This window comes from Nycticebus coucang, chromosome 9 (assembly GCF_027406575.1).
Source record: "Nycticebus coucang isolate mNycCou1 chromosome 9, mNycCou1.pri, whole genome shotgun sequence".
NCBI lineage: Eukaryota > Metazoa > Chordata > Mammalia > Primates > Lorisidae > Nycticebus > Nycticebus coucang.
The window spans coordinates 52,805,976-52,831,594 of record NC_069788.1 but is presented as its reverse complement, the minus strand read 5'-3'; the positions used below and the strand labels follow the sequence as shown (position 1 = coordinate 52,831,594).

At 38.9% G+C, this 25,619-nt stretch overlaps 4 non-coding genes across 4 annotated transcripts; 3 read left to right on the top strand and 1 right to left on the bottom strand.

Moving 5' to 3' along the window:
- Positions 1-2,183: 2,183 nt before the first annotated feature.
- TRNAM-CAU (transfer RNA methionine (anticodon CAU)) lies at positions 2,184-2,256 on the top strand. Its single transcript has one exon. It is a non-coding gene; the product is annotated as a tRNA-Met (tRNA).
- A 5,805-nt stretch (positions 2,257-8,061) lies between these two features.
- Positions 8,062-8,134, top strand: TRNAA-AGC (transfer RNA alanine (anticodon AGC)). The gene has a single exon. It is a non-coding gene; the product is annotated as a tRNA-Ala (tRNA).
- Positions 8,135-9,562: 1,428 nt separating this feature from the next.
- On the bottom strand, positions 9,563-9,635 carry TRNAM-CAU (transfer RNA methionine (anticodon CAU)). The gene has a single exon. It is a non-coding gene; the product is annotated as a tRNA-Met (tRNA).
- A 13,425-nt stretch (positions 9,636-23,060) lies between these two features.
- TRNAI-UAU (transfer RNA isoleucine (anticodon UAU)) lies at positions 23,061-23,154 on the top strand. Its single transcript has 2 exons — positions 23,061-23,098; positions 23,119-23,154. It is a non-coding gene; the product is annotated as a tRNA-Ile (tRNA).
- Positions 23,155-25,619: the final 2,465 nt, after the last annotated feature.

Genomic DNA, 25,619 nt, shown 5'->3' with positions numbered 1-25,619 from the left:
AAGAGTGATGATGTTTCTATATTCAACTTGAATGGTAAGATATTTATTCCAAGTATATTGTGAAAAGTTATATATATATATGGAGCCACTTATATACGTAGCCAAAATAAGATAGGAAGAGAAACATGAATAAAAGATGAATAAAAGACAAAGGAATGAAACCATTAATAAGTTATTAAATTGTAGATCTATTAAAAACTTATTAATATCATTAAATGTATTAATGTTATAATTAATATAGTAATGTTGACATTAATTGAAAACCAGAGATGGTTTTCAAATTCAAAATTTATTAAAAATAAGTAAGAAACACTTGCAATATACTTATATATGAGATTTGAAGTTACATAAGAGATTGAAAGTAAAGATTGGGAAAAGGTATGTCATGCAAGCATTAGTCAAAGAAAGTTGAGGTGGATATTTGTTAAAATGAGACAAAGTAGATTTCAAAGCACAGAAATTTCCAGGAGTACAGAGGGATGTTATATAATTATATGTGTCAATTCACCAGAGAAACAATGTCTTGAATGTATAGGTGGAAACAGAGCTTCAAAACTCATGAACAGGGCAGTGCCTGTGGCTCAAAGGAGTAGGGCGCCGGTCCCATATGCCGGAGGTAGTGGGTTCAATCCCAGGCCTGGCCAAAAACTGCAAAAAAAAAAGGAAAAAAAAAAACAAACCCCAAAACTCATGAACAATAGTGAAAAACCAGGAAATGAAAAATTGAAAAGTCTACAGTTATAGTTGCAAATGTCAATCCTGCTTTCTCAGTAATTGATAGGTCTAGTAGACAATAAATCATTAAAGATACTAAAGGACAGAACAGCACAATCTACCAATAAATCTAATTGACATTATAAAGAAAAATTATAATTTTGGTAGAAAAGGGGGGCCAAATGCCCAAGAGAATAGCAAGGTATCATAACTGGGATATGAAGAATGGTTAGAGTGTAGATATTTTTGGAAGATTTTTTAAGCTATAAATGCCAGGGAGATGGAATTCCATGAATCTTGAAGTAGACCTTCCCTTGACCATATTTATCTTACCTTCTCTTGAGGTCTAGGGTAGCCTAATTCTCTTTCAATTGTCTAAGCCTACTACTATAGTGTCTGACACAGAACACCTCCCCAGTGAGAATATATTGAATGAGTAGAAAGGAATTGGTAGGTTCGAAAGAGGTGTGCAAGAATAATATTCAGTATTTGGCAAATTATTGGACGTGGTGTTCCAAGGAGGAGATTGAGTTCAAGTTGACGTGAAGTCTAAGCATAAAAAGTAAGAAAAAAGAGGTTGGGGATTGGATATCTGGTATATGAATGAATGGGCTGCTTTGGAGAAGAACAGACAGAAAGATGTTAAGTTGGAACAGAGAAAGGAAAAAAACTTCACATTTTGGAATTTAAAAACTCTGCTACTCAATTCAGGCTTTGCCACTTAGCAGCTCTGGGACTTTGTATTTAAATTACGGGAGTCTCCACTGCGTCTGAGAAGTGCAGATTTCTGCAAAATAGTCTTGTTGCCGAAATTCAACTGGACTATATATGAAGTACACTCAACAAATCTCTTAGTGTAATTAATTAATGACGCACAAAATTGTAAAACAAAACAAAACAATCCCGGAACAAACACAGAAATTATTATTGTAAGTTCCATGTGTTTCTTTCTTTCTTTCTTTCTTTTCTTGTAGAGGGAGTGCCTCCAGTCATGCAAGTAGAGACAGAGAGTAATACGGAATAGTACGGACAAAAGACACATTTTGTCACCATAAATGAATAAGACACATTTTCAGTCACTGACAAATGTTCAGTCAGTGAACTGTAACTGTGCACCTCTTCTGTTTCTTTTCATCAAAAGAGACAATAGAAGGTATAAGTAAGAGTGATTAAGATTTCTGAGGGAGGGAAAATCCAGGTCAATGGACCAAATGTGAGAAAAAAACAGCCAAAGACGGGTACAATTGTCCGTAGTCCTGTAGCCCGGAAGGTCCCATCCTTACGTGAATACGGGAAAAGCGTAGACTCCATTGGTCCCGGGTATGGAATCGTTCAGGGGCAGCATTGGCTGATACGGAGTAATTTTAAAGAGACTTTAGATGCATCCTTTCAAAACTATGAATTGGTCAAAACCACCATGCTGGAGAAGAATCATTGATAATGTCAATGTCCAGACACAAGTTACAGTTGCCCTCTTAGCGCAGCCGGCAGCGCGTCAGTCTCATAATCTGAAGGTCCTGAGTTCAAACCTCAAAGAGGGCAGGCTTTTTGAGAAGCTCTCTGCGCACATGCCCACGAATCCTCCCCCGCACAAAATTATGCAACACTAATCTTTTCTCACTTAGCTAACAAGGCAGAAATCACTTCCTTCTCTTGCCTCTTTTCAGCTTCGCCGGCCAAATGGGCAGAGGAAGACATTTACCTGACACCGTCAACTGCAAGCTTTGCGATGAAATTGCTTTTTCTCTCCAGTTGACAGGAATCAGGGGATATTTCTCTTCCAATCTATCTCATCCTCTGAAGCTCACCCACCCGAAATTAAGGGTAGGCGAAGTCCTTTTTGTTCCTAATCACCCAACAAATGTTTCTAGAGCATGTATCTTCTTAGCAGACTGCTTGCGGTGCAGCCATTCGACAGCGAGTAAACCCCAAGTACTCCCGCCCTCACGAAATTACATCCCACCTGGGAGGAGTGGGCAGAAACAGGAAGCAAACAAGAACAATACCAGGAAGTTATGAGATGATGTCAACTGTGATGCAATCACTGGGCAGTAAAGGGTTCGGGAGTGTGGAGCAGGCACATTCAGCTTTCAGGCAAACAGTTGTGGAGGTTGTCACCTTGAGGACATCATTTAGCCTCCTCTTCCTCCAGTTGTCTTGTGTCCAAAGTTGTCTGTTCCTGTCATGAGAGTAACTTTTACCTATCAAGGCAATTGGGGAGAGCAACTATGAGAGCTTTTTGCACGTAAGGCTAGTTGGCTTGGTTGGATAAATGATGGTCTATGAGGACTGAGGTGCTAAATCTTTCTCACGTTTCTTCTTCACTTTCAAAATGAAGACTTTGAGACTTGTCTGGGTGGATTCACGGCACCTAGAGATGAATGAGTATGAGCAGTTCCATTAGCTACTGCTTTGGTTGCCCTGTGGATTGCTGGCTTCTCACACGGAGCTTGTGTCACAGGTGCTCGTTAAGGTTTTCAGTAGTGGATTTACAGACTGAGGCCAGAACCCATGGGAGTTCTCTTCCTGGATAGTACCGACTTCCCTCTGGGTTTCACATAGTCCCTGGATGAGGAAAAAGGCCTAAATAGGCTTGAAAAATCGAATGCTCTGTGGGAAAAGCAGGAAGTCAAGAGCAGCAAATTTTACCAGAATATCTGCAGTGGAGAGAAAAATCTTGTTTTCATATCCACATTTCAGATTGAGCTTCATCCACAAAATCCATCTGTCTTACAATTTGAATGGTATTATGGACAAGAGTTCCTGTCTATTGATCTCTTGAAGGAAAAAGAACGGAAGAAATTTATTGTTCCTTTCACCTTGGAGAAAAGCCCTTCCCATGGGCTTTTCTGACTCAAAATTTATGTAGATGAGTAGGATGGAAAGGAATTCTTACTCTTAGTATTTTTTGTTTACCTTTCCTTCTTTCTTTAAAATTAAGCACTGAGTAATGGCCCTGTTTTCTACAATTTTCAGTGGTTTCTTAAAATTTATTCTTATCCTCCTTCTGTCTTATCATTGTCCCAGAAACCTCTGGTCTGCCTATGCCAACTTCATCTTTCTCTATATGGGGAATAAGCAAGCACCATATAACCTCCTGGCCCATATTTGGAGAGAATCATGGTGCAGATGTGATAACCTAAGAGGCCATCTCACCTCATCCACCTCTATAGCCATATTTACAAAATAACTATCTTAACCCCATTTTTAAAGCAAGATAAAGTGGCTTGTGGGAGAACCCTATAATTTTAAATACATATCCTGATACTCTATGAGGACCTTAACTTTCCTTTTGGTATTTCAAAGTGAAATTGTGTCATAGCTAAATTGTTCTCACATAAAAATACAATAGATATCCCTTTCCTCTTAATTCTCTGAGACAAATGATACCTTTTATTGTGGTTTGTGGCTTGTGTTGGTGATGCTCTGATGCTCTGCCCTCGGTTGAGTCCTGGAATCTACCACTCTAATACCTGTAATAACAGTCCAGACCAAAACCTTCAGAAATGCCAGCAAATTTATGAAACATTCAGATGGTTTTTTAATTTCCTTATGTAGAACCTGAAATGAATTGTTTTCCTCTTTTTAAAGACAGCTGAAATTTTATTACAATATGGAAAAAAATTCCATCAGGTAATATTACACATGTATTTCACCCCTTTATTTATCAGAACCTAATGAGACCCAAAATGTGAAGGAAAGAGAAGGAGGGTTATGATTCTGTTGTACTGAATAGTAAGACAATCCTTGTACTTTGCCATTACTGGCAACTCTTCAATTTGAGCTAAAGCCTCTTAGTTCCCATAATCATAGGGTGATGTTCTGTGAATGACTGCTTTTTACAGCAAACCCAACACTTGGTTAGGCCAGTAGTACAGGGTCTTAAAATGGCATCAGATAAATCTTGCATTTTGACTTTGCTGTCCTGTGATAACTGGGATTCTATGCAGGCTGGTGTTTTGACTGTCCACCAGCGCCCTTTCTTCAGCTACCGGCTCCTGACTGACATCTCCTCTCTCACCTGAGACTTAGCAAGATGCTGATTTTTTGGCACTTAGTTCCCAAATTAAATGTCATTTTGCTGCAGAAGCTCTCTCCCTAGCTAAAGCCCATTATTCAGGGTCATGCCTATCACATAGACTTATTCCATGTTCCTCATACACAATGTGTTTTAGAAAGTGTCTCAAGAAGTTTTTTTGTTTTTAATTTTCCATTTCTCCTCTGGAATGAAGGCTTGTTAGATTCAAATCACTGTTAGGTCTTACTTTATTCTCAATGCCTAGAATTAAGCCATAACATATAATTACCACCTTGAAATGAGGATAATAGATAAAGGTAAGGCAATGAGGTTAATAGATAAAAATAAGGAATGACAAGTCAAATACAAAATAACAACTCGATTAATCATCCTATCACACTTCCAAAGTACTAATTTCTATACTAGAACAGAATGAAGAGCCTAGTGTCCTTTGCATGCATTTTCCTGTAACCATTTCCTTCTGCACGTGTCCTTGATTTCCAGTTTCTTCTGCTTTCCACAGATGAAGCCCTATAGTAGTACCCCTATCTTCTGCTCCTTCTAGGGAGCACCAGGATGAAGTGGGCTTCAGGATTTGACTAGTGAGGCTTGTGAGGATGCTTACACTATGAAGAGCACAAATCTTTAATGTTCTGTGAGCCTGAAAACTGAAAATGAACAATGTGAGGGAGGAAGAGGAGACAGTGGTCACACTGAGAATCCTGACAGTGCAAACAGCACAGTAGTCTTTTTAGGACACTCAAATATCCTTCAAAACACCTCATTCTTTGTGGGGCCACTGATAAAATGATAACATATCTAATTATGGGTTGTAGGAAATTGCTTCCTCAATTTTCTTTTCTTTTCAGTGGTGGAAGGAAGATGATATACTCATTTCTCATTTATGTGGTATCAAAATAACCCCAGAGATGGCTTTCTGAGGGTTAGCTTGTCAGAGCTTGCTCTCTGTGGAAAGGATAGTGCCATTGCTCCCCTTAAAGTCTGAATAAGAAGAGGCATCAGCAGGCTGGGAGTTGCTAGGACATCCCCTCTTGGCATTTTCTGTCTCTCTGAGCTATGGAGGAAGGATGACGACGATTAGGTTCTTGAAATATAGACTAAGAAAGATTCAAAAGGAATAAAAAGAATGCAAGATAAATCCTCTACTAGATTCTTTTGTATAAATTCATTTGGCCTGAAAAATTGTACCTTAATACGCATTCATGTTCTATTTCTCCATCATCTAATTTGTTTTATTTTTGTTTCATGTTGACAAAGAAGACTGTTGCTACCAACTGAATAAGCAAAGCAGTTAGTGGCAATAGAACTGTACTAAAATCTCTCATAGAATATTGAGAGACATTTTCTTAAAAGTGAATTATACTCTACATGCGAGGACTGTTTCAGCATTATTTGTTAGCAATTGTACCAAATATATATTTTTAATTTTGGTGTAAGTTGCTTGATAATAACTTATCAGCTAACCTAAGTATGTATCATAATCCACATTTTATAGATGACACTAAAGTTCTGAGCAGTTCAACTATTTTCCTCAGATCACATAGTGGTAAAAAGCAAAACCAGATATGGAAAAAAGAATCTTTCTAAATTAAAAACAAACACGCTTTTGCTTTAACCTAACACAGTGTCATCATTTGTTTTCTCCACACTCACCCACTCATCCATCCATTCTTTCATTCCCATTAGGCATACATATAAGTGAGTAGGTTTATTGTTCCATTCATCAGACATTGATTCAAAATCTCTTCTGCATCTGCCACCCCAGGCTCAAGACTTCCTAGTGACTTCGTCTCATTCTTCTGCTTCAAACGTGTACACTTTTGATGTCTTGACAAATACTGTAGATTCTTTCTGCACAACCTTTCCAGAATATGTATTTTTTCCTTTTCATTCATCAAGCTCCTCATCCATTTTCCAGTGTTTCTGGAGGATTGTATTCTTCACTACCAAGTGCAAGCTGGACTGGAGCTGCAGAAAGACTCAAGCTGTTCACCTGAGGAGCTGAACAGAATAAATGTGGATAAACCTCAATTCTTTAATATCTTTACAATTTTTTTCACTCTCTCCCCTATTTCAGTTTTCTCATTTTCAGGGTTGATGACATACAAAACTAAAGACTTTTTTCTAAGATGTTACTATAATTATTTAAGCCATTTGCCTGGAATTTTTTCAATGATTCTTAATTTTTCATTATGCTCTACCCAAGCCTATCTCCAATTGTTCAGGCTTTTCATTCACTATTTCCCTCCATATGTATTTTACACACGTGCGTGCACTCCCTCCGGCCCCCCCCACCCCAGCTTAAATCGAAGAAGTGTAATTCTTCCCACAGGAATTCCTGCATTCCTGCCAGTTTTCTCCAGCCTATGTAAAATCCTCATCTGCATCTCTCAATGTACATTTTTTGATTCCTTCACTGTGATATGATCTTGCCTCTTACTCTTTATCGCTGGCGCCTTTCCTCCCTTACCTCTCAGTACCTCACTCTCTATTATGTTTTCATAGAGTATGGTTATATGAAACTTTAACATGACACACTTCACCAAGAATGGAACATACATATCAGATGTAAGAAAAAGAAGCACTCCCCTGGGAGTGGTGTAGTGGTCATCACGCTGGCCTTCCACGCGAGACGTCCTAGATTCGAAAGTAGCAGGAGCTTTCTATCTTCCAGAAATCGCGCGCCTCCGCCTCCGCCTCCGCCCCCAGTCCCCACCTCCTAGGTGATCGGAACTACCAGGAAGTAGTGATAATCCAGAACACCTTTCTTTAAAACAGAAAATCATATAGCCGGGCGTTGTGGCAGGCGCCTGTAGTCCCAGCTACTTGGGAGGCTGAAGCAAGAGAATCGCTTAAGCCTGAGAGTTTGAGGTTGCTGTGAGCTGTGATGCCACAGAACCCTACCGAGGGCGACAAAGTGAGACTCTGTCTCAAAAAAAAAAAAAAAAAGAAGAAGAAGAAGGAAGGAAGACAGAAAAGAAGAGAAAGGAAAGGAAAAGAAAGAAAAGAAAAGAGAAAAGCAAAGCAAAGCAAAGCAAAATCCTACTACCATTCTCGGATATCTGTGCCACATTAGCCAGGCAGTTCTGGGTGGTTTCTTCCGTTCTGGAATATAAACTTGAAACGTTGGTGGCGCCAGAGTTCCCACGGCGACTTTCTCACGGTTACTGGCAGAACAAAGGTACCGATCGCTCTCTTGGGTCAATGAAAAGATCCGCCCTCAGTTGAACCCTGGTTTCAAGTTAAAGACCTTAAAATACGCGATACTTGAGGTGGCCCACAAGGGATTAAAGGAATATTTGAGGCCCGGGGAATTAGCTCAAATGGTAGAGCGCTCGCTTAGCATGCGAGAGGTAGTGGGATCGATACCCACATTCTCCAAGTTTTTCTCTATTGGAATCTCGGCTCTCCAACCTGGGGGGGCGGGGGGACAAGAGAAATAGACACTGAACGCGGTGGTAATTGTGGCACCAATATGGTTCAAGATGTGTCGGCTCAAAGGATACATACAGGGCTGCAGATGACTCTACTGACGTTCACTATAGTGTATAGATCCACCAATTTGTAATTTGTTTTCTGTTTCTTCCAGGAGCTGAGACACCGACATATTTTCAATTGCTCATTTCCTCCTGCAGCTTGGTCCTAAATGGAGGCACACAGTGCTGAAAAGTACAGGGCATGGCCACCAGGGTAAATAAAGCCTCAGCTTTTTGGTCAGGGGACTGAAACCTATTCAAGCCTATTTAGGACTTTTTCCTCACCCAGGGACTATGTGAAGCCCAGAGGGAAGTCTGTACCATCCAGGAAGAGAACTCCTGTGGGTTCTGGCCTCAGTATGTAAATCCACTACTGAAAACCCTAATGAGCACCTGTGACACGAGAGGTGAGAAGCCAGCAATCCACAGGGCAACCAAAGCAGTAGCTAACGGAACTGCTCATGCTCACTCATCTCTAGGTGCCGTGAATCCACCCAGACAAGTCCCACAGTCTTCATTTTGAAAGTGAAGAAGAAACATGAGAAAGATTTGCCACCTCAGTCCTCGTAGACCGTTATTTATCCAACCAAGTCAACTAGTCTTACATGCAAAAGGCTCTCACAGCCCCCAATTGCCTTGATAGGTGAAAGTTACTCTCATGACAGGAACAGACAACTTTGGACACAAGACAACTGGAGGAAGAGGAGGCTAAATGATGTCCTCAAGGTGACAACCTCCACAACTGTTTGCCTGAAAGCTGAATGTGCCTGCTCCACACTCCCAAACCCTTTACTGCCCAGTGATTGCATCACAGTTGACATCATCTCATAACTTCCTGGTATTGTTCTTGTTTGCTTCCTGTTTCTGCCCACTCCTCCCAGGTGGGATGTAATTTCGTGAGGGCGGGAGTACTTGGGGTTTACTTGCTGTGGAATGGCTGCACCGCAAGCAGTCTGCTAAGAAGATACGTGCTCTAGAAACATTTGTTGGGTGATTAGGAACAAAAAGGACTTCGCCTACCCATAATTTCGGGTGGGTGAACTTCAGAGGATGAGATAGATTGGTAGAGAAATATCCCCTGATTCCTCGTCAACTGGAAAGAAAGCAATTTCATCGCAAAGCTTGTAGTTGACGGTGTCCGGTGAATCTCTTCTCCCGCCCATTTGGACGACGAAGCTGAAAAGAGGCAAGAGAAGGAAGTGATTTCTGCCTTGTTAGCTAAGTGAGAGAAGATTAGTGTTCCATAATTTTGTGTGGGGGAAGCTTCGTGTTGCATAATTTTGTGCGGGGAAGGCTTCGTGGCCATGCACACGGAGAGCTGGTCAAAAAAGACTGCCCTCTCTGAGGTTCGAACTCAGGACCTTCAGATTATGAGACTGACGCGCTACCGGCTGCGCTAAGAAGGCAGTGTCGTTTTAGTTTTGACATTAACCTTATCAACACTGCTTCTCCACACATGGCTGTGATTTCAAAGGATGAAGAGTATTTGGAAATTAATGGGAAGAATTTCACACCCAGGGCCGGTGGAATTACATGCCTTTCCAATATTCACCTAAGGATGGGAACGTCTGGACTGTCGTCCCTGCCTTTGGCCGCTCTTTTCCTTCTTGTGTCCCAATGACCTAGGTTTTCTCTCCCTCGTGATCTCACTCTTACTTTCACTAACCATTTTCTCTTTTGTTAAAAAGAAACATAGGAAGTGTTAAGTTTATAATAGTTCACAGACCAATCGAATGAATGAATGAGTGAAGAAATAGTCTTCAAATATATTTCGTCCTTACTACACTGTTATTTTCCACAGTAAACCATTCCTTCATAAACCAAATATCTAACTCCAAACGTTTTCTTTACCTACATTTTGAGCTTTGACTTTCAAATCAACTTTGACTCATTCTCCTCCTCCAAACACCACAGCCGATGATTTGCCAAGGATTGTATATAATTCTGACACAACTCCTTTGAATTAGTCAATCTCTTTCCACTCATTCAATACATATTTACAGATATTCAAAAATATCAGTTTCAATAATGTTATCTTCTGTACTCTCACCATTCCTGATAATAATATGATCTTGCTTGTAATTCTTTGGTTCTTCTTTTTACCTTAATTGCTATTTTGTCTAAAAAAATCAATTAGATCCATTTGTGGGTAGTGTTGTTCAGTTCTTCAATGTATTTTCTGATTTCTTGTCTACTAAATCTATCAATTAGTGAGAGAAGAGTGTTATCATCTGCTATTATAATTTGATTTTCTATTTTTCTTTTCTGGTCTATACTCTTTTGTTCATGAGTTTTGAAGCTCTGTGGGCAGGGGCATAAACATTTAGGATAGATACATCCCTTTGGTGAATAGACACTTTATATAACATCTCTCTTAATATTTGGGGAATTCTTTATACCAAATCTACTTTGGTATTAACATGTCTAATTCAGCCGTTCTGTTATTTCAATTTAGGTGATCATAGTTTAACTTTCCTACGATTTTCCTCTATGTCATTATAGTTAAAGTGCATTTCTTGCAGTCAGTACATAGTTGGACCATGATTTATTTTTAATTCATTTTGACAACATCTAGTTAGTAACTGATGTATTTAGACAATTTATATTTAATGTTATTATTGATATGTTCATATATAGATTTAATATTTTATCATTCATTTATGATTTGTTCCCTTTGTTTTTCGTCCTTCTATTTTCCTTTTCCTACCGCTTTTTGGCTTATTATACCATTTTTAGTATACTATATTAACTTATTTGTTGTGTTTTAGAGGGTTCAAACTGTTTGTTATTTAGTAATCGATTTACAGAGTACTGTATACACACTTGATATTTCACAAACTGCTTTAGGACTAATATTCCATCACTCTAGTTGAATATGGAAGCCTCAACATTTAGCTCCCTTTACCCTACCCCTTTTCTGTTATGTATACAGTAGAATAAAATTATAATAAAAACCCCATTAGAGGATGTCAAAAACTTTTGCTTTCAGTTATCAAACATACTTTAATGAGCTTAATGGAAGAATAGTAGGCTATTATATTGATCCAGATATTTTCTATTTCTGCTATTTTTCTTTAATAGGTAATGTTCTAAGTTTCCTTGTGATATTTCTTTTTCTTATCTGTAATCTTGTTAATTGTTTGCTCTTCTAGCAATGAATTCTCTAAGTTTATCTTCAAATAAGAATGTATTTATTTCTCCTTTATGTCTGAAAGATATTTTTGTTGTATATAGCATTCTGGTTGAAAGGCTTTTTCTTTCAGCATTTAATAAATGTTATGATATTGCTTTCTCACCCCTATGGCTTCTGATTATACACAATCATTTAAATTGTAGTTTTCCTTTTTATTTTCAGAGAAAAATAAAAGGAAAACAATTTGAAGATAGATTAAGGATAAAAATAAAAGGAAAACTACAATTTAAAGATAGATTAAGGTTTATTCAGGTTTATTCTGCTTGAGGTTTGCTGAACTTCTTAAATCTGGTTTAATTTTGCTAAATTTGAGACATTTACAGTCAGCGATTCTTCAAAAAAACAATTTTTTCCAAGCACTATTTTCTTCTCTTAGGACAATGATGATGTAAGCATTAGATTTTTTAAATTGGTCCCTGCCTGAAGCACTACTTTTTAATATGTAGTTTTTTCTTTTCTTGTTAAAAATCAGTTAATTACCATTGTTCTATCTTTAAATTCATAGGCTCTCTCCTGTGTCATTGTCATGCTGGTATTGAGGGGTTTTTTTCCCCTAAGTTTCAGTTAAGTTTTTTTTTTTTTTATTGTTGTTGTTGTTAAGTTTCAGTTCTAAAATTTCAATTTAGTCTTCTTTATATTTATTTATTAAGACTTTCTAACATTCCATTCAGGAGTCCTCAAACTATGGCCCGCGGGCCACATGAGGTGGTGTGATTGTATTTGTTCCCGTTTTGTTTTTTTACTTCAAAATAAGATATGTGCAGTGTGCATAGGAATTTGTTCATAGTTTTTTTTTTTTAAACTATAGTCCAGCCCTCCAACGGTCTGAGGGACAGTGAACTGGCCCCCTGTTTAAAAAGTTTGAGGACCCCTGAAAGAGTATTCATCCCTAATTCTCAGAGAATTTTAGAATAATTGCTTAATTTTTCTGTTGATTTCATCTTGTGTATCATTTCTCTGTTGATCATCTTTTCCTAAGTGAATTAAGATTTTTCTGGTTCTTAGTATGCTACATAGTTTTGGATTATAACCTGAACTTTTTGTATTAAGTGATGAAATTGTGTCTAATTGAAATCTTGGGGATAATAGTTATTTTTGTTTTTACAGGTATTTGACTGCCTTGTGTTTAATTCCAAGTTGGGACCAGCCTTCTGTGTGTTGTGGTATCAAAGTCAATTCTATTTTCAAAGCCTTTATAATACCATTTGGAGATTTCTGGAGTGTGTGCAACACAGTGGCCAATGGGGACTGTGATGTGGGCTATCACCTTCAGTTCTCAAGCTCCTTTTAGGCAAGTTATTTAGGATCACTAAATATTTAGACCCACTTATTCATAGCTCATGGGTGTGCCCAGGAGTTCACAAACAACTCTGGGGGGTTGCTTTCTGCAGAGTCTTTCTCTATAGGTTTTAGTTCCTTGGGACTTGGTTACTTTGTTTCAGTCCTCTAACCAGAAAGCTAGGGTTTTATTTACCCAGGTGGCTATGCCCTGTTCTTTTCAGGACTGTGCCACATTTAGGACCAAGTTTGAAGAAACTGTACTTCACATTTTAAATTTTGGTCTTTTACTGGTCTAACAATGTGTGCACAATACTTTCTTATGATGTTGGGCAGCAGCAGCAACACGGCTCCTACTTAGTCATCATGAGGTTAAACAAACAATACTATACAATGTACTGCCCTGCCAGATAATTTTCCCTAACTGTAGGCTCATGTAAGTGTTCTGAGCACATTTATGATAGACAAAGCTAAGCTATGATATTCAATAGCTTTGTTTCCAACTTACAAAAGTTTTATTGAAATACAACCTTATCGTAAGTTGAGGGGCATCTGTTTTCTACTATCCCTTTTACAAATAGTAGGTTTGGGGCTTCTGTCAGAGGGTTGGTGCAAATTTCAGAAGAATCAAAATTTTCCCTTTTTGGAAAATGAATGGAGTTGAATCCAGAAGCAGAGGAGCTGAATGTGCATGTTTATTTGCATTTGCACCTTTATTCAAACCAGCAGTCTGGGAGAACAGGAGGAAATTCCGTCTTTAGTCAGCCTCTGAGGATCATCAAGCTACTATGGGAAAAAAAAAGGGAAGTAGGTCTAGAGACAAGCCAGACTCCGGGGGTTGAGGGGGGTGGGGAGTGGGTGGGTAACAGGGTAGGTTTCATTTTACCTGAAACAATCGCATTAAGCAAGTGGCATTTGAAGTTTCCTACTGCAGAGTTTCATAGGGACAATGTTTCAGGCTAAAAATAAAGAGGATTAAGTGTTGTAGACTTAGTAACGAATCCGTGGGAGAAAAATTAACTTTGAAACATAGATTACTATCCACAGTTAGAAAAACGTTTTAGAGATCTGATCAAAGGTGTTTAGTTTTTAGTTGCTATATGTTGCCAGCAGCTCCTAGGTAGCGATTACCTCGTGATAACAAATTCCAAGACAGAATGAAGCATGACTCTACCAGGAGTTCCGGTAACGACGAGTTTGGAAGCAGAATGGAACGCGAATGCAAATTCCTAAACGCTTTTCTCCTGCACTGGCTGCGCAAGTGCTCTTAAAAGTTGTCAGTGATGAGGCAACCTGGGCAGCGAAATTGGTGGGATCTGTCTTTCGATCCCTGGATTGTATCTCCTCTTCTAAACTTTTAGAGAAAAAGCTTGAGCTGCGTTATCTCAGAAGACCACAACACAACCAGGAAGAAGGAAGGGTCCTGTTCCTAGACCTAAGTCCAGTCGCACTCCCAGACTCTATTTATTCTCTTTTCTGTTGCCTGAATTCCCTCAGCCATCTCCGTCCCCTCTTAGTGTCGTCCGCAGTTGAATAGGACAGAAACCCCCGTCTATTCATTGAGCCGGAATTCTCTTCGGTCAGCTGACCCGCCCTTCCAAGGTCCTTCGGTGAGGATGAGCGCCCGAGGCAGCGCCCGCAGGGACCCGTCTCCCCGCAGCCCTGGAGCCCTGACCGCGAGCAGTGCCCAGTGACTGCGCGGCTCTGAGTTGGTGTTCCGCAAGGTCCCTGCGCCGGAAGGCGCAGCTAAAGTTTGGGTTACTACCTCCTTTCAGCTGATCTCAACCCGGTCCTCCAGTCACTCGATCGAAACACAATCCCGGTAGTCCTGGTTCCTGAGTGAAAGAACCAGGATTCGTTAAGGATTTTGTGTTTTCAGGAGGGAGCATTAAAACGATATGAGTTCTAAAACGGGAGACTTTTTCACGCAAAATTTGCCGATATAGAAGATACTATTAGTCGATTTGTATCAATTTTTTTTCTTATTCCTTTGGGAATCTTTTCCAGCCTCCCTCCTCTGCCCCCTGCCCCCACCCCCCCAGTCCTGCTCAGGTGTGATCTAACAAGTGTTATAATACACGTTTATGAGGCTCACCCCATAAAGAAAAGGTTTCTGAGGTTTTTTAAAATATGTGGATTATAAATAAGAACACCCCATCTTACCAGAAAACAAAGAGGGGACGATTTTGAGGCAGCAATTGAACCTTGAATCCTCTGATCCATAGTCAGATGTTATTCATTTCACGACTGGCCCTACTTAAGTTGACATCTTTTTTCTTTCTTGTTGTTTTGTGTTAAATTTTATTTGTAAAGCACTCTACTAAATAAAACGTGCATATTAAGTAAAATAATGCCCATAAATCTTATCGCCCTGTAAATGTCTTTTGAAGTATCAATTGGTCTTTATGAGGTTCTTTTTCATTTTAATAATCACCTTTCTAGATTGGCTGATAGGTGCACTTTACTCTCTTCCATTTGTCTGCTCTTCAGCTTCCCAACTTAGAGAATTCGTGATCTACTTGACGCCTTTTGTCCTTGACCTCCTGGGTGAGGGAACTAAAAGCAGCAGATGGAGATTTTAGAGTTTTGCCCTTTGAAAAGGAAACTGGGAGTCAGAGACCAGCAGGAACAAATGGAATAATGGAAACATCTGTGAACCTAATGAGGCTGTTCTTTCCCCATTTGTGTTGTGTGTTCTTTTTTTTGGTCTCTAGGATGTAGCAGAACATACACCTCAATTGTGACTTTTTTCACACTGTTGTAAACAGCTGTTTGCTCAACTGTCTTCCTACTCTATTCTGTACTTTTGAGGGCACCACACTCAGTATCTTCAAGGGCAAATTTTACATTAAAATTCTGCATGCATTAATGAAGGGTTGAGTGGGAAAAAACTCTGTGAGCATCACAAAAAGGCTTAACTTGTGGCATAGGTGTGTGATGCTATGCTTTCTCGACCCTCACGTGTAAACAGAAAAGCAGTAGAATACTATATACAGAGGTGGTTTTCTGGTTTCTTGACTATAGCTTTGAGGCTCACAGTGGCTATTTTTTGTCCTTGAGAGTGTGAAGTGGGCCTGGGCAAGTGTCAATTCAGTCTAAAGCCACTAACAGGCAGCAAGGCCAGGTGGGAGCTAGTGGCTGAGACATAGGTTTCTCCTAAGTGAAGAGAATGTCTAGTCTGCTGATAGGAAAGAGAAGTCTTAGTGAATCAAGGGTACACCAGACAAACATTTTTCATGCTATTTATGTGGCTGTTTTGAGTTAATGCCAGTGATTAGAAGGATATAGAGCAGAATGCTTACAAAACTTTCATTTATGACATATCTAGCTCAAAGATCCTTCCCTTCCTAGAGGAAATTTTCAGGGAACTTAGAGGAAATTTTCAGCAATTTTCTACAATAATAAAAATACTTAACTGGTTTAAACCAAATGCTTTGAAGAGGCTACATGGCTGGTTAATTCAGTGACTCCATGATGTTATCAGGACCTGTGATAAATTTTTAAATCATTTCATTTTTCTGAATCATTCCACTCTGTCATTCTCAGCATACGGGTCTCATACTCCAGCTGGTTCCCCACAGTGGCTCAAACCCCTACAATTTCATGATAAAATCCAGAATAAAAATAAACATACCTCTTCACTGTATCTTTTGTTGAGAACCTGTCCTATATGTTCATCAGTAAATTTTCCCTCACATTGGCTATTTGTTTTTCATGCTTTTACTTATCTATTTATTGTTATGAAGAAGGGGTCTACTATGATTTTTTTTTTTTTTTTTTGTAGAGACAGTCTCACTGTATGGCCCTCCGTAGAGTGCCGTGGCCTCACACAGCTCACAGCAACCTCCAACTCCTGGGCTTAAGCGATTCTCTTGCCTCAGCCTCCCGTGTAGCTGGAACTACAGGTGCCTGCCACAACGCCTGGCTATTTTTTGGTTGCAGTTTGGCCGGGGCCGGGTTTGAACCCGCCACCCTCAGTATATGGGGCCGGCACCTTACCGACTGAGCCACAGGCGCCGCCCAGGGGTCTACTATGATTACTTATATCTGTCCAATTATGCCCTGGAACTGAGAATGGGACCCACCTCGTCTAAAGTCAAGGAAGTATGAGTATCACTTTTCTGTTGGACAGTAGGAATGGGGGAAGTGGTGTCAGTGACTTCTCTTAAATAGCCAAGTATTATCAGCTGCTATCCCCTACTCTAGCCCTGTATTTAAAATAAAATAAACATTTTTTTAGCATTTTTGAGAGTGTTGTACCTTACATTAACTCACAATAGGCCACATTAGATTTCTAGATGTAACTATAATAGAAGTTGACCTACAAGTTCTAATTTTTTTTTTTTTTGAGACAGAGTCTCAGTATGTTGCACTCAGTACAGTGCTGTGACATCATGGCTCACAGCAACCTCAAACTCTTGGGCTAGGAGATTCTCTTGCCTCAGCCTCCCAAGTAGCTGGGATTACAGGTGCCCACCACAACACCTGGCTATTTTTTTTTTTGTTTGTTGCGTGAACCGAGATGCGAACGAGCAGCAGCTTTGCTGTAGGTGTAAACTCGCTCCTGTAATTATTAAGTCAAGAAACAGACTATACACCGTGGGATGGCATATACCAAAGTTCTTTATTCCAAGTTTAAGTTTTATACTCTTCCAGTCACATACACACCTAATCCATTATCTATTAGCTGAATTTTAACTTGAAAGGAAATATTTATCATATCAATGTAACCACTTGTGTAGTAAATCTCTTCCTCTAAACAGTGACTAGTTTCCCGAGCAGGGCACAAAGACAAAAACAGCTATAGGGGAACAGAATTAATAGAAAAATATCTTCAAGCATTCACTCAGTTAACTCAGTATGAAGTAATGACTGTGACCTTCCTTCAGGGCAGACCACCTATAGACCTCTGACAATATGTTGTTAACATATGTCAACCCTCTGGCCCGTATCTCTGAGGAAGGGCGGCATGCCCTTGGATCTCAGGCTTCACGGGGTGTACTGCTTCACAGAAAAGGCCTAAGGAATTTTTACAATTCCAAAAAACCTAACTCTGTGAGTAACCCAGGAGGGTCCAAGCGTCTTAAGCCTCTGGAAGAAAAGCATGTCATTTTAAACTCACACTGAATTTACTTTGTGTGCTTGATGTAGGATAAGTTTATTTCTAAATATTATCCTACATTATTGTTGTTGTTATTGTTGTCACTGTCATTGTTGTTTAGTAGGCCCTGGGTAGGGTTCAGCCTCCGTGTATATGGCTGATGCCCTAACCCCTGAACTATGGGCACTGAGCTTACAAGTTCTTATTTTAATATGTGCTGCTTAAGCGAGCACACCTACAGCTTCTATAAGGTACTTATATTCAGAAATGATGAAAAAAATAACATTAATTGAATGTGGTTATATATTGACTTACAAATCAGGATTGTATAAATTTGGCAATTAGAAATACCATATATCATAGATCTTTTTGACTACATAGTAGAATAACATGGCAGAATCTGAATCTGAAGTGTCAGAGGTAATGTACATCACAGTAAAGAGATCTGAATTTCAACCTGAAATCCCTGTCTTGATCCTTGACAGGGCAGGACTATCATTATCAAATTTCCATTCCTGGCAATCAGTAATTTATGCTACCTAAGTCTATCTATAAACTATATAGTTCTCATTGGTTCCCAGGCTTATTTTTGCAGCTTCCTCAATTACAGTTGGTATTTTTAATTTGTTTCATCCTCATAATCTGTTCATCTTGAGTATAACCATAATTTAATGTTTTCTGTCTTAACTTTTACTCTTTCTTCTTATCATGGTTCATGTAGAAGAAACTTGACATGGAGACAAAGAACAAGCTTACAGAGAGACCCAGGTTCAAATCTAAACTCTGCTTTTTATTAGCTATGTAAATTTAGACAAATCAGTTAGTGATAATACCTACTTTGAAAGTCTGTTGAATAAGAGGAACGAGAAAGCCTGAACAGACCTATAAAAAATAAGGAGATTAAAGTAATAATCAAAAACATCTGACTGGGCGAGATGACTTATGCCTATAATCCCAGCACTCTGAGATGCTGGAGTGATGGGGTGGTAGTAGTGGATTGCTTGAGTTCGAGAGTAGCCTGAGCAAGAGCAAGACCCCTGTCTTTAAAAAACATCCAGGCGTTGTTGCGGGCACATGTTACTGCGGGTCCCAGTTACTTGGGAGGCTGAGGCAGGAGGATCACTTGAGCCCAAGAGTTTGAGGTTGCTGTGAGCTATGATGCCACAACAACTCTTGTCCCCTGTTACAGGAGGTGAGAAAGTGAGACTCTGTCTCAAAACAAAACAAAACAACCCCCCCCCAACAAACAAAAATATCCTTAGTCAATTTTGTGTTTCTGTAACAGAAAACCTGAAACTGGGTAAATTTTTTTTTTTTAAAGAGTCTTATTTAGCTCACGGTTCTGCTGCCAAGATCTGGCATCCTATCTATTGATAGCCTTTTACTGTTTCAACTCATGGCAGAAAACAGAAGACAGAGGAAGTAGGTGCAAACAAAGAGACCAAACAGGAGAGGCAGCCTTGTTTAATAATTTGCTCTCATGGCAACCAATCTTGTACAGAGAAAGCGAGAATTCACTCACTCCCACAAGACTGCATTAATCTCATCATGGAGGGTGGGTTACTTAAGACCCAAATGCTATTTAAAAGTCCCACCACCTCTCAATATCTTTATGTTGGCAATTAAATTTCAACATGAGTTTTGACAGGGACAAGCCACACAAACCATAGTACCTCCCAAGAAAGAAAGACCCAGGAACAGATGCTTCATAGCTGCATTAACGTTTAAAGAATAATTAATACCAATCCTTCTCAAAATCTTCCAAAAAATAGAAGTAGAGGGAATATTTTCAAACTCATTTTATAAGGCCAGCATCACCCTGAAAACCAAAGCTAGACAAAGACTCCCCAAGAAAAGAAAACTATAGGCCAATATAATCCTCCACAAAATAATTCATAAAATGAATTCAATAATACACCAAAAAGATTACACCTTGGGACCAGGTGTGATGTATCCTTGAGATTTAAGGTCAATTTAACATAAGCAAATCAACATGATATATATCAAATCAATAGAATGAAAGATAAAAACCATAAAATCATACAAAAAAAGCATTTCACAAAGTTCAACATCCACTCATGACAAAAGCTCTAAACCAAATAGGTAAAGAAAAAAAAATTACCTCAAGGAATAAAGGTCATTTATGAAAATCCCACAGTTAACGTCATAATTAATGGAGAAAAACTGAAAGCATTTCCTCTAAGATCTGGTACAAGGCATGGATGTCCATTCTTTCTACTTATAATCAACATAATACTAAAACTACTAACAAAAGCAAATAGACACAAAATAAAAGGCATCCAAATAGGAAGTAAAACTGTTTGCAGATGACATGCTCCTACAAGTAAAAAACTCTAAAAAACTTCTCCAAAAAGCTGTTAAGACTAATGAACAAATTCAGTAAAGTTACAGGATATGAAATCAACAAATGAACATTAGCTGTGTTTATTTACACCACCAACAAACTATCTAAAAATTTTTTAAGAATCCCATTTACAATTACTACAAAAATTTAAAATACCTAGGACTAGACTTAAGCAAACATGAAAGATCTGCACACTGAAAACTGCAAAACATTGGTGAAAGAAACTGAAGAGGACACACATTAATGGAAAGATTTATGGATTGGAAGAATTAATATTCTTAAAATGTCCATAACATCCAAAGTGATATACAAATGAACACAATATCTATCAAATTTCCAATGACATTTTCCACAGAAAGAAAAACATTTTTCAAATTTGTATGGAATCACAAAAGACTCTTAAAGAGCCAAAGCAATCTTGAGAAAGAACAAAGTTGGAAGTATCATACTGCCTGACATTGAAATATACTACAAAGATATAGTAATCAAAAAGCATGGCATTTGTATGAAAACAGACACACAGACCAATGGAACTAGAGAGCCCAGAAATAAATCCACACATTTACAACCAATTGATTTTTGACAAGGGTGCCAACAGTATACAAAGGGGAAAGGATAGTCTCTTTAATAAATGATGTTGAGAAAACTAGGAACCCACAAGAAAAATAAAGAAATTAGACCCATATCTTACACCCTGCACAAAAATCAACTCAAAGTACATTAAAGACTTAAACATAGGACCTAAAATTATAAAACTCCTAAAAGAAAAAACAAAAAGATGTTTTGCTCCCCAGTGCAAAAGTCCTTGACACTGGCCTTGGTAATGACTTTTTGGACAGGATATCAAAAGCTCAGACAACAAAAGCAAGAATAAGCAAGCTGGACTACATCAAACTAAAAATATTCTGCACAGTGAAGGACATGATGGAAAAAATGAAAAGGCAAACTATAGGTTGGGAGAAAATATTTTCAAATCACATATCTGATAAGAAGGCCATATTCAAAATACATAAGGCATTTGCACAGCTTTACAGCAAAAACACAATCTAAGTTTAAAATGAATAAAGAATCTTAATGGACATTTTCCCAAAGAAAACATACAAGTGGCCAATATAAAAAAAATGCTCAGCATTTCTAATCATCAGGATAATGCAAATCAAAATCAGAATGAGATAATTATCTCACTCACACCTGTTAGAATGACTATAAAGATAAAAGATAACAAGTGTTGGCAAGGATGGGTAGAAAAGGAAATCCTATACACCATTGGTGAGAATGCAAAATAGTTCACCCATTATGGAAAATAGCAGTATGGCAGTTCCTTAGAAAATTAAAAATAATATATACCATATGATCTGGCAATCTCTCTTTTGGTTATACATACAAAGGACATGAATTCAGGATTTCAAAGCAATGTCTGCATGTCCATGTTCATTGAAACATTCACAATAACCAAGATATAGAAAACTTTAGTGTCTGTGACAGATGAATGGATAAATCAAATACAGTACATACATTTAATGGAATATCATCCATCCTTAAAAAAAGATCTTGCCATTTGTGACAACATTGATGAAACTGGATGTCATTAGGTTAAGTGAGATAAGCCAGACACAGAAAGAAAAATACCACATAATCTCACTTATGAAGTGTAAGTAGATTCTAAATACATAGAAGCAGAGAGTAGAATAGTGGTTACCTGTGTGGAAATGGTGAGCTGTTGGTCAAAGGGTAGAAAGTGGCAGTTATGTCGGATGACTAATTCTAGAGATCTAATGTGTAACATGATGACTATAGTTAATACTTCAAAATAAGAGAGTAGATTTCAGTATGTGTGCACTCACCACACACAAAGTAGTGAGAAGACTGACATGTTAACATAAGAATCATTTCACTGTGAATATGTATATCAGAATGTCTTATTGTACACTTTAAATATATATTATTAATTTAAATATAATTATTTTTTAAAATTTTTTTATTAAATCACAGCTGTGTACATTATTAAATATAATTCTTTTAAAAGAAACTGCTTGGGCTAGAAAGGCCAACTAATCGTGTGTAATTTCTCTTGCCCACATCATCCACCCAAAACAAAAAGACGCCAATTTACACAATACTCCCTGTAAACACACACAAACACACTTCTAGATGTAGCCCTTTCCCCTATTGTCTCACAATACTTTGACGCACGAGGTCTTTATTTAATCTAATTAGACATTTTTTAAAAACCTAGTTTAACTTGGCAAAGAAACACCCAGAATTTCAGAAACCCAATCTCCAGCGTGTTTCAGCTGTTTTACCCTAGATAGTTTGAACTCTCAGATGCCCACGGGAAGAAATCGAGCCCCCATACCATCTACTGTCTTGCAGACTACTTAGCTGCAGAAAACGCAGCCCAGAACCGCTCCCTTTCCGTAACCGCGTAAGTGAGAGGCAGCGAGCGGCCCTAATAAATTCCACCAGTGGAGGCTTCGCGATCCTCCCAGGGATTGGAATCCCTTCGTCCCCCTTTGCGTGGGCAGGTGGCAGGCTTTCCTCCAACGCCGGGAGAGCTAAGGGAAGGTCTCCGAGACCTGCACCACAATGGGACTCTCGCTCGCCCACACCGCCGCCACCAACTGTCCTCTAGGAGACGCTAGAGGCAGAAGAACTCTCCCTAACGTCCTCATTTTTCCCGGTTGCCTTGGAAGGAAGTATTTGCCTTCATTTCCGCAAGCTGAGCACGCTGGGCACTTTCAGGACGGGCGCCTAGGGGCGTCCGCGACTGAACCCAGTCCACTTTCCTACGCCTACAGGAGATGCAGCTCCCTGGGCACCTGGGCAGGGTGAACAAACTCACTGGATGTTCCTGTGTAGGCCGTGTAACGAGTGACCGGAACCAAAGAGTGAGTGCTCCAGTGGCGCAATCGGTTAGCGCGCGGTACTTATATGGCAGTATGTGTGCGAGTGATGCCGAGGTTGTGAGTTCGAGCCTCACCTGGAGCATCGTTTTGCAACCAATCGTAGCATAACATGAAAAAGAACCTTTCCGCCTCCGACCATACACCGTGATCTTTAATACGTTTAGAATTTGTCTTATTGCGTTTATTCTTACTAGTTTCCTTGGAACCAAGCAAAGTGAATCAATTACCGACCAAATCCGTTGTGCTGCGGTGATTTACCTTCGCTAATCCTTTATCTTCTCTTTGTCCTGCAAGCCGACCAGACTCTCCTTTCGACAGCCTTCTCTTCACATTGTTCTTATGATTATCGCTTCTCAGGGAGCCCCGGGTACATACTTAGTAAGTGATAAGTAACTTCCTTGAGGTAATAAGCAATGAATTCCATTTGAGGAAACTCGAAGGTGGGAAATTGTAAAGGGCTTCTGCCTGATTAAAGTCTGGCTTGGACGGAAAAAATAAAAGAAAATCACACAGCAATGTCGCCTCCAGTGTTTGCTCTTCCTACCCCAATTTTACCTTATAGAACAAGTAGTCGTGGAAGATTGCAGTCTTCATCTCTAAACGGACATACATGCTAACAGTCTGCTTGATCCTAAGATCCACACTTGCTACTCTCAAGCTGCCATTTCTACTCTTTCCCTTTATTTCCAGAAAGAGACATCTGCATATCTCTACTTTTCTTCCATTTCTCAACCCACTGCAATCTGGTATCCACCCACCATTTTACTAAAACTGCTTTGATTGAGGTAACATCCTTATGGAGAAATCCCATCAACACTTAGATTTTTTTCTAACTCACACTCAACAATATTTGATTCTTGACTGATCTTTTATTGATAGGTTTTATTTTACCCTTGCCATCCAACTCTCCAATTCTTTCATTTATCCCCTTTCTTCTCTAAATACCAGTCTTCCCACACATTCACTCCTTGGCCCACTTCTTAATCTTAGGCTAATTTACATCTGTATTGATGTATTTCAGAGATAGACTACTTGCCCAAATTTTGTGTATATTTTTCTATGTATGTGACCACTGAAAAAGGTGGATCTGTAGAAGGCACCAAAAAAAGTATGCATATTTTAAGGGGAAAAAGGGGAAAAAAAACTGTATTAAATTTGAGTATTACAATTTTAATACAGTTTTTTCCTTTCTTAAAACATGTGTACATTTCTTGGTACCCTCTGTATATTACAGAATCATTGTCTAAATTACATTCTACACCAATGTTCAGAAGAGCTATCTACCTGTGCTCTGGATTCTTGTCTCTGATTCACTTTGGTATCTCCATTTGAACATGGTAGTCAGAGTTCTGCAGAGAACACAACCAATAACATATTATATATATATATATATATGTATAGATGGATAGGTAGAAAGATAGACATTTATTTCAAGGAATTGGCTCATATGATTGTGGAAGCTAGCAAGCCCAAAATCGCAGGGTAGGCCAGCAAATAGAAGATGTAGGGAAGAATTAATATTGCAGCTTTAGTCTGAAGGCATTTTTTGATAAAAAATTGAAAATATAATCAAACAACTTAAAATAATAATGGGTATTATCTTAAAGTTTATATGATTCTTTTAAGGATCTACTCCTGTTTCAATCCTTATCCTTAAATACTTCTATAATTACAAACAATAAAGTAAGTATTTGTTTCTCTACCTTCTTTCTTTCTTAATAAGTAACATCACTTGTCTTTGTCATGAGTGGCATAGCACCAAAAACATTCTAATAGAAAACACAGGAACATTTTAACTGCCTCTCCTTATTTATAAGATGTCTAGTTATTTCTGGCTTTCCGGTTTGATAGTCACATCCAAGGCAGAAGTCAAAGGGAAGGCACAAAACTAGAGAATATGAGTATGGATGCCACTATTCCTCACATGCAAGGCGGGTACTCTGCCTTTGAACCAATTTCTTTCTTGTCACAAGCCTTTCATGGCTCCCAATGTCAGCTCTCTGTTTCCAGGGGAAGCCACTGGTTGTCCTAACCTGGTTCTCACCCAGTGTCCCAAAGGTACCTTAGACCCAAAGCTATAGGTCAGAGAAGGAGGGCCCTAAGAACCTGTAGGGAGAAAAGGGTCTTGGAGAAAGTGGGAGCTTATAAGAGGCCTTGGAAAAGCTGAAGGAAGAACAACTATTCCAAGTTGGACTGAGAATGATTTTGTGGAAGGTCCATTTTCCGCTTTCCTCCCTTTTCCTGCCCACGAATTCTTACTGTTTCCCAGTCTCCTCGTGGGCATTGAGTTACAAAGGCAAGTGCTACCAAATGACAGTGTAATTTTTATTGTTTATTGTTTTGTTTTGTTTTTCTGAATTGTATCTCAGAAAGCTGAAAGAAGTTACTATTCCCAGTTTATTTGAAGCCTGAAACTTCAGCCACCCTGAACTCATCCCTAAAGCCTATGGAAGAAAACTGTGACTATCAGGTCCTAAGAAGACTTCCTGTGACCATTATAGTTAAAATGCTGCCTCCCAGCCAACATTTCTGGTTTTTCCCATCTTG